Raw genomic sequence first — 10,340 nt, forward strand, 5'->3', positions numbered from 1 at the left:
CAGACGTCAATGCAATCCACGTGGGTTTCCCCAACTTCATTATTTCAGTACAACTCAGACATGGCAGTAGTACTACTAAATGGTGAGGCGTGTGTTTAAAAATACTCCGTGCAGCATTTTGGAGTGTGTGGTTTCCCTCCATTGACTGATTTACGCCTCCTGCCCGGTGAATCCTCTGTGTAGGGACTTCCTTCTTTCGGTTCGAGAGTCTGCTGAATGCATTTGCATGGCTTTGAATGCTGAGGGGGTCTTTTCCATATAATACAATTTAAAAGGCAAGGGTGTCAGTGCTTATAGAAAGCCTCGAAACAGGTAAAATAATAGAATACAAATAATATAATACTGACAACAACAACAACAACAATAATATTAATATAAAACTCTTTCAGCCTGGAAATGAGGAATAGGCTCATCATTCAGAAGGGATGTTTAGGCGATAAATGAAGTAGCACTTCTTGATTGGATTTTGTAAGTGTTTAAAATGGCTGCATAGGAAATAGTTTATGCTCAGTAATACTGCAATGCTTTGACATGTCTCTCAACTACCTCATTCTGCACCAAGTCCACAGCCTGCCTGCACACAACTAACAAAACACACAAACACACTTTGCATTTAAAAGGCAACCAGGAAGGTGGGAGAAAAGCAGTAGCAATGTGTCCTTTCACAAAGACGTAAACATAATTGTCTACAACACAATTAACATCTAAAAATAATAAAAGAAAAAGTGGACTGAAGATTCAATGCAAACGGACTGAGCTCCTGCAGTCTTTCACAACTGTGACATTTTGTCACTTTAGTCCCAGATATTTCCTGCTAGCTAACCTCACAGTTATCTTCCTCATTTTCAGCTTCCTCTTCACGATTTCAAGCCTTCAAAATGATCCGCCTTCCTGTCCTCGGCGCAGTTGTCCTTTCACAAGAGAGACACAAGACGCCCCAGTCGCTGCTCGAGCCCGGCACCGGGGCCTGGGGGAAATGAGACGAATGACATCTGAATGTGACCCAAGGTGAGCGGCAGACACAGAGGTAAGTAAAACCAAACAACAGCGGCAGGTCAGACATTTAATATCAAATGAGCTGGTCTTCTGATTAGTGTTTCAAATTAGAGTCCAGTCAAAATAGGATTCAGTATTCGCGTCATTTCTTTCTTTCTTTCTTTCTTTCTTTCTTTCTTTATTAGTTTCTTAATGGTGTTCGATTTGGGAGGGGTTTACATTTCACAGGAGTTTGAGTGAGATACTTCTCACAGAAATTGACCCGTTTGATTGAAACCTTTTACTCAAAGATAATTCATTGTGAATTTGATAAAACCACATGAGTTAAGAATAGACACACAAGGGAATCCCCCAGGGATTAAACAAGGAAGTCTCCAATTTATTTTGAAGCTTTGCCCTATCAGCAGAGCAGGACTAAGACATGCACATTTATAAATGTATTATTACTTAACAAAAATACTTATTTACAAAGCATGCTATAGTTGGCTATAGTTTTACACCAATTTACTATCATACTTCAGACATATATATTAAGAGCATGCACGGATCACAGCACACATTTTCAGTGTAAAAATCAGCAGCGCATTAGCAGAAAAGAAAGCTCAGACCCATACACATTTAATTGGGACAAAACTTCTGTTTCTCCGTTCATACATTTACAAAAGACAAGTGTTAATCCAATAGACAACCTTTACTAGCAAAGAATAGTCAGCGGATGTCAAATTGAGTTGCACCTTTAAAATGGGATAATGCAAAATATAAGTTAGTCAATACATGAACAACCACAGCTCAAGACAGCTGAATACCAACACCTCAGAAGAAAATAAATGGACCCCCTGTTGTTTTCTTTATGTCTTTTAACACAGTGGCGTAGTGAGGTTTTCAGCACACTGTCAAAATCCAATTACCCAGATTAAAGCATAGTGTGGAGGAAAAGAAACTGTGGAAATGTAACAGATTGGTCCATAATTTCATCAGGATTGAACACGATGTGTGTGTCTAATGTAGTAGGATTTTAATTTCTAACATGATCTGCAAAAAAGGGAGGTAAATTCAATGAGTTCAGTGGAAGCACTTCTCTATAAATACAAAACTATAGATCCCTGTTACACTGAGGAGCTGTTTGGAATAAAAAGTATATTCTTCTAAACTGTGTTCTCTGTAGGATATAATGTATTATTTGTATCCGTACCTTGTACATTTGTTCCTCTGTACAATGCCTTGCACTTACGAGCTCACTTGAATATCTGTTGCTTTGATGTTATCTGCTTAAAGACAAGTGACTGATGCGGCAGCTTGAGACTGCAGTTTGGACCTCTCGATGTTGAGGCAGAGATGGCTTTTTGATAGAACCACCAAGTAAATTACATCCTTTCTGAAAGATCACATGTAATGAAATGGCTTTTGGATAGTTTTGTAAAAAGCATGCTTTCTGTGGTCTCTGACGTTTTTTAGCCAAAGTGTTTTTCCTTCCTGCAGACTTTCTAAAGCACCCTGACCACCGGCGCGGTTGAGCTCGAGGCCTTGCACTCAGTGTATTTGACAAGCTGAGTTCGACACTCAGTATAGCAGGGTGTCAGTTTGTCAAATACCCCAAGTGAGAGGTTGGTTAACGTCCAGAAGAGACCTGCACCATGAAGGGACAGTCAAACGAGTTGTGCAAACCAACTCCACAAACACAGGTTTTAATGTAGAATTCTTAACGCTGCCAATAAATGATACCTTAAAAGAAATCTTGTATTTATAAAAAAAAAAAGGCAACCATTATTGTATTTCTTTCTTTTCTTTTTCTGTTATTGCATTTTGTGCTCAGCTGGAGTGCCGGTCTTTATTTCAAGTGCTTATTTTGTCATTTCTCTTCTAAATAAACCACTGACTGTGCAATTGCACTGTGTGCTTGTTTATTTAATTCTGCCAGTTTGTTTCTTGTATTGTGTCTTGCAATTTATTGCCCAAAGTTGCCAATACAATCACAAGCTGATCTTTCTTTTTTCCTAAGACATAACTTGTTGAGTGATGCACTGGTATACATACCACTTGAGACAAGCAAACAAGAAAAGCAAGTAGAAAACTCCCTGTATACATCACTATATAAACCCACATTCTGCTCTGCTTTCTTGTATAACATGCCTAAAATAAATTCAAACATTGTAATGACTGTAAATTTGTCAGTTCCCATTAAGTCGAAGTTTGGTGCAAGAATGCGCCCCACAGGTTCCTAGAAAACCTTGATTCAGCGGAAACTGCTACAGAGGTGTAAAAAGAACCGACCAATAAATAAATACACCCCCTTCCCCCCGTCCCTGACCAGCAAACAGCAGTAACTGTGCTTCAGAGTGGGCCCCTCACAGAGGCCCCCCAACATCGCAGCCCCGCCGAAGCCCCCACTGGGTACAGATATCCAGCACGGCTTGTTGGGCTGCGTCTGTCACACAGAACGAGGGATTCTCCTCTTCACATCAAGAAGTGTTCACACACATTATTTAATAACTCCTCTTTTGTTCATCTAGATGCAGATATTTTGAGAACTGCAAAAGCATAATTTAAAAGACGCCTCATGAAAGGCTCTCTGATAGAAAAGTAAAAAAACCTCTTATAACACCAGTAAAGAATGATGATAATTTGGAAACATTTTTTAATTCCTGATATATTTTATTTGGTGAACTTTAAACAAATTGAAACATGATAATTGATAGCACAGGAAAGACTTGCTAAATGTGGCTCAAAAAACATCTATTTGATTCCTTCTATGAAATATTGAGACACAGGTCCTGCACGTATTTGTATTTCATAATTTCAGTTCTTAATGAAACACATCAAGTACAGAATCTGTTATTAGAGTTTAATGGGTTTCCAGGAAAAGAAGCAAAAACGTTTCTCAGAATCTTTGTCTTACCAGTGGTTTCACCTCAGCTTTCAAATTAAGGTTAAATGTAATAGATATGAAATGAGTCTCTGGGAAAATACTATATATATATATATATATATATATATAAGGGGTCAGGAATAGGTATAGAAGATGTACAGAATGTCATTCAGAGGAGAATGCTTACAGGGTATTAATTATTCTCAGAAATGATAGCTTGGTATTAATGATGATGAACACCGCAGTTTCTGAGTATTGAGAGGAAATGGAGGGTTTCACACAATGACTATTACAAAAAAGCTTGTTTTGTAGTAGGAAAATATATATGAAATTGTAATAAATTGTGACTAGGTAAGAGAATCAATTATGACACTGACTTTCCCAGTTATGTACGATTGCACGATGTACGATTCGTCTGCTTTCTCACTAACAGTGTGATTTTAAATAAGAAAAATGTTGCAAAGTAACTTCTGAAGCCACATTGGGGCGACTTAAAAAGGGTTTACACAGCACATGCACAACATTGTCAAGTGTTTCAGAATATTGAGGTTGTGGTTTAATTGGCGAGAAATCTATAAGTGTAGACTAGTTGGTATTTAATCTATCACGGTTTTCCATGTTATCTAAAAACATTTAAGGTTTGTTTTAAATATGTATGTGATGTAGATAACATCCCAGCATCATTAAAAAAACTTTCACACTACTTTATTGTAACGTTAATCAAAGGTTGCAGAAAACATTGTATTTTCATTTTTGTGACACGACGTTGCATTCAAAATTGTACTGATGTATCCGAGAGTCTACAAACTGCTGTTGTCGAAATGTAGTTTCACATAAGCAGATTGTTCTGACAGCACGGGCATGATGCCACTTTAAACTTAGAATTAACTAACATTTAAAATGTAAACGATGCGATTCTGTTACTTATATCAGGCTTTGCAAACTACCTCTACCTCAAATTAAGCTTCACCATTTCATCTCCGCCTTTTGAAACTGATGCTGTATCTTCTGCACATCGCTGAAAGTATATTTATTTCTGCTTTTGCTGTAGCCATAGTATCCACCCCAAAAACTGAACATAAATAAGGAGTCAATGTCAACCTTATGGCCAGCATTTACACAGGACAATCAAACATCTTTGACCTTCTTTATAAACTTAAGATCTGAGTCATGGGAGTAAATCACAAAACGAATCAATTGCCTTCACACTTTCATTTATGAAACACTACTATTTCTATTTCAGGCCCAATTTCTATTATATATGGCTGTAAACAAACATTTTTTCTGACAGGCTTAAGCACCCAATCATTGCTGCACAATAATAAATACTCTTTGACGTTTGTTCGCTCAACTGTTTTTCCATAGTTGTTGGCACTGCCCTGTATTTTTATCAAGCATGTACATCCTATTCTTTATTGCAAGACAAGTCAAATTAAATGTATTTTTTTCTCCAAATACAAGTCACACTGCACTTTTGACTTCAGGAAGCATAAGAGAGTGCCAGCAACGTTTCATTAATAATAACAGATCCCCTCAATACATTCTGACTTTGGCAGTTTCTTGCATTTTGAGCATCTAGGATTATGAATTTTTGCAGTTAGAACTGAAATGGCAGGAAGGCGGATGGGGGGATGGTGGAAAAAGTACAACCAAAACATTGTGAAATTAAATTGAATATTATAAATGCAAGGTAATGAGGAATGAGGCAGACCAGTGTCTGAATGTTAAAAACAGGTCAGATTTATGTTTTGTTTTGCATTAAGATTAATTATATGTATATTTTAAATGTAAGCAGAATTATTAATAGAAGGCTATGAATCAAAACTCCAGCTGTTTAAGGACAGTCTATCCTCAACCTCTGCTGTAATTTACGAATTAAGTTTTTATTTATCTATTTATTTATTATCATATTTTACTTTTTTAATAATCCTCCCTATGTGGGGACTTGATTCAAGTCTTCAAAATCATGAAAGGCATCGACCACATCAAACCAGAGGAGCTTTTCCAGATCAGCAGGGACACACGCACCCGGGGACACAAATGGAAATTGGGCTTCAAGGCATTCAAGACAGAAAACAGGAGACACTTCTTCACACAGAGAGGCGTCACAATCTGAACAAACTCCCCAGCGATGTGGCTGAAGAGACAATGTGGGAACATTTAAAAATAGACTGGATAGGATCCTTGATCACTCAGTTATTAATGGACACCAAACGAGCACGATGGGGCAAATGGGCTCCTCTCGACTGGACACTTTCTTATGTTCTTATATTGAAATAGTTTTTTGGTGAGAATCATATAATAGTACAGTATATTGTATGCACATTAAATTACACTAGAGAAACATTTGTAGTGTTAGAAGTGTTTATTTAAAAAATACAGATTTTGTGTGAATGTATGTGCATCTGGGACTTGCCGTTGTGTAAAGCTGGTGTGAAACAGTACGCTGGCTGTGCATGTACAGACTGGTCTCTGAATGATATGGGAAGGGAATCCTGGTGGAATTATAATGTTATTTTATTTCAGTTCTTCCAGTACAATGTGTTTCACCTGCTTTATGCGATGCCCTTGGTCTTTAATGGCAAGATTTCACTGCACCAGAACTGGGTGAGATAATGAAACCTTTCACAAGGACAACAACATGCCCTTTGCAACACAAAGTTTCAGACTTCAGCAGTGAGAATGAAAGTGGGTCTCAAGATTACACTAAACAGCTGCTTGCCTCATTTGTAAAAAGTTTTAATACACATGAATGTCTCCATTTGTTCAGCTATATATACAGGTAAACAGTATGTATGTATTGTTTTGATGGAAGGGACAGAATTAATACTAATACTTTTTCCACAAATGTCTTTTCGTCTTTACAGCGGAACCTTATTAAGGCTATCAGTGAGTGTCAGTGCTCCTCTGACTTCCCCTCTCAACTGAATATGGTTTGAGTAAGAGAGGATGTGTGAGATCCTGTGATCTGATAGCTATATATGGCTAACGTGTCAGTGCAGACCATCCTAATGATTATTCGCAGCTCTGAGGGGAGTCAGGAGCTCGAAATGTCTAAAGAAATATGCAGCTGAATTCATCCCAGCTGAAAAGTAAGCGGCTTCACATTCCCACTGTGTAAACACACACTCACGCACACACACACACTGAGGAGGGAAACCTGTGCCCTGCTCAAGATTTACATCTAAGTGTCTGTTAAAGCTGCAGGTAGCAGATCAAAGTCACATGTGATATCTGTTCCCGGGGATTTGTTCTGTTCAAGTCTTTAATCATTCTAATGGAGGTGCAAATTATCACATCATTCCTTTCAACCCGTGGTGTAAAATGCTGTAACTGCTGTAAAGCTGTGCTGCCCCTTTCATCCTGTAATTCGTCACTCAATGGGCACCTGCACTGGACAACAAATCAGTCCATTTGGAAAAGAAATGGCACAGCGCTGAAAGGCAATCTACCTGAAGAGAAGTGTATTTGATCAATGCATGCTAGCAGTGCTCACTTGTGGCTGTGAAACCTGCTCACTTAAACACACACACACACATTACAGAAACTGTGCACGGCACACAGCAGCAGGGAAGGATATCTGCTTGGAATATCAAGAAGAGAAGGACAAAGAAATGAAAGGATCAGAGAACAGACACACTGCAAGAAGAGCAGATCAAAGACGGACAAAGGAAGCTACCGAATGGATATCGAGAGATGAAAAAGAGTTTGCAGGCATGACATGGAAAAGAGAAGCTGTGGATCGAAGCAAGAAGAAACATCTTGGGGAGCCTTCATCAAGCAGTGGATCGATATAGGCTGAGGATGAGGATGATATATGTATCCTATTCTATTCGGCACAATTTGAAAACATCACTTTCCACAATTTAACAAAAAATGTTTTACACACCAAACTCCTACTCCCAAACTTTCACTGCATGTACCCCTTTATGAAACCGTTATTATGCAGTGTTATATTATATTCCTGCTTCCCCACTGCACTTGGTAACAGATATCATATGGTACACTTTAGCAACATGTATGTTTGTCAGATATTATGTATCCAGCATACTGTACTACAGAAAGGTTGCAGTGGTTGCAGGACACAGACACTGCTTCAGAAACCAACCAACTCTCCAACAAGATCGTGCTTCGTCGTCACACACACTCATCTGAAGTTGTAGTGAAACGACACTGGAGTTTTGAGATCTCAGTTTCTGAGAGAAAAACAATCTCGATTGAACATATTTACATTTACACTGTACAGCTACAAATAGAGCACAAAATATGAAGCACAAATAGAGAACTGCTGTCCAGAGACTTATTTGTAAAGATAAAAGTGTCTGTCGAATATCGTAACTGAAACCGAATAAATAACAGCTGCAAATAACACATTATCATAATTCAGTGTTACTCTGAAACCGTCAGTTTCCTTTCTTCAAGATAGGCCACATGTGGCGTTCATTGAAACCCATTAAAAATAGTCTTTGCCTTTGACCCTGCAGCTCATCTCTGTGGTTTGTAACTCGTATCGCCAGAGCAGTGCCACTTCACCCCGTCCACAGCGTTGGAGCTTTTGTTTAAATCTTTGTTCTACAAACTCACTATTGAACTGCACTATAATGTTGCACTCCATATCCTACTGTGTGTTGTACTGTATTTTATTCCAGCACATATCTCAGTGCATTGTTGTGGTTCTTTTGGCTAAAATTCTTTCCTTTATTTCACTTTTTACAGCTCCTTGTTAATTTATAACATTTCTTCTTTATAAAACTTGAATGCAAGTCACCTTGGACAAATGTGTCAGCAAAGTATGAAATAGTTACAATAGTCATACAAATAATACGAATTTGTAAGAAGTTAAATTAGAAGTGGAAGTGCACGTATAATCTGCATCTTTTCAAGCCCCTTGCATGTGCTTCTTGGTAGTGTTAAATGTTCACACTCCTGCCTGTGGTCTGCTGAAGACCGTTAGGACACGAGGGAGAAATTAAGGCTACAAACGAGAGGGAGGGTGTGCTGATGGTTTGTTTTTAACACGTAACAGTATTTTTAATGAGCCATTTCTGAAAGGAACTCAATCAGCTTTCGATACATAACTGGCTGACTTGTTCCAGACCCCCACAACTCTCCTGGTAAAGAAGCACCTCCTATTTGCAAACCTAAACGCACCTAATCCTAATATTTAATTACAAAGAAACACGATCGGGGAACATATTTTACTTTCAAGTCACGGGGATTGAAGAGAACCTTCTGATGTCCTCTTTCCATTAGACACTGTGTGTCCTCTGAGAGGAGATGTTTTGCTTCTGTTGCGGAGTCATACTCAGAAGGTCCCTAGTGGGCCTCTCAGCGATCGCTTAGCACTTCTTTAAACCTGAAGGCCCACGCGAGGCCAGGACTGCTAGGTTTGGGATCTGTTGCTTTATGTATTAATAACCTGCTGTACAATCCATTGGTTCCCCACTTAGACTGTAGAGGTGACTAAAAAAGTCACAGAAAATGGTTTCCCCTAAATGCTCCTGTGACTGAAGATGGTATAGTGAGATAATTACTAGGCTTCTTAACGAGGCACACGAGTCTGTAATTAAGCTGCCAGCTGTATAAAAAGACTGGTCTGAGATGCGAACCAGTGTCTGTGTGACCTCGATAGCTGATGACAGGCCAGCCCTCTGAAAGCTGAACTGCACGGCAGACTGTTCTTTCTTTTTTCATTTATTTTTCGTGTTTTGAATTTGTAGGCTTTGTTTCCTGTTTTATAGGATCTCAAACTTGCTTTCATCGATACCTGCAATTATACTCATATGAAATCTTACTAGACAAATACATTACACTATCTTTGGTGCAGAAAGGTCTTAAATAGGCAAAATCTCAATTGATAATGTGATGTATTTTTTTTTTAATAGATTGTCACATAAATCAGGTTTATTCTGATTCCATTAGTTGTTTTTCTGATGGACTAAAATGGTGACTAGCTCAGTGGACACTATACCACAGCGAGCTGCGGTGGCGCGCCCTGGCCACAGGCTAAAGCCGTCTGTCTATAAATAACATCTCTTATTTGGTAAACAATTAATGTATTTTTGCAGAAATGAAACAAGCTTAAAAAAGACATGGCACTTTTGAGTAAACGGAGGCGGGAAGGTAGGGTTTTCACGTGTCAATAAACCCCCCTGTTGGTGCTTTACAATCAACCTGCAGGGGTGTCTGCTTCTCCTGCAGAGTCAAGTTTAAATCATGTCACTGGAAACACCGGTTTGTTTCTGCTCTCTGTTTTAATCAGCTGCTCATTGAAAGATCCCTATAGACCTCGCAGGAACACGGACATTGGAATCGCCCAGCCCTGCTATTAGGATTCACTTGATTCTTAAAAGACCCTCTTCACACGCTGCTCAGAAATTGAACATGTCTGCTGCGTGTGGGGCTCTCAGTGATCAGTAACCACAAGACACCACACACACCCAGAGTCTCATCCCTCTGACTGCCTTCAAACTCAAGC

At 38.9% G+C, this 10,340-nt stretch overlaps 1 long non-coding RNA gene across 1 annotated transcript; it reads left to right on the forward strand.

The window, feature by feature from the left end:
* The first annotated feature begins 293 nt into the window (after positions 1 to 293).
* On the forward strand, positions 294 to 2,882 carry LOC136759717 (uncharacterized). Its single transcript, XR_010820102.1, has 2 exons — positions 294 to 1,027; positions 2,476 to 2,882. It is a non-coding gene; the product is annotated as an uncharacterized LOC136759717 (long non-coding RNA).
* The last annotated feature ends 7,458 nt before the right edge of the window (positions 2,883 to 10,340 follow it).

This window comes from Amia ocellicauda, chromosome 10, assembly GCF_036373705.1.
Source record: "Amia ocellicauda isolate fAmiCal2 chromosome 10, fAmiCal2.hap1, whole genome shotgun sequence".
Taxonomy (NCBI): Eukaryota; Metazoa; Chordata; class Actinopteri; order Amiiformes; family Amiidae; genus Amia; species Amia ocellicauda.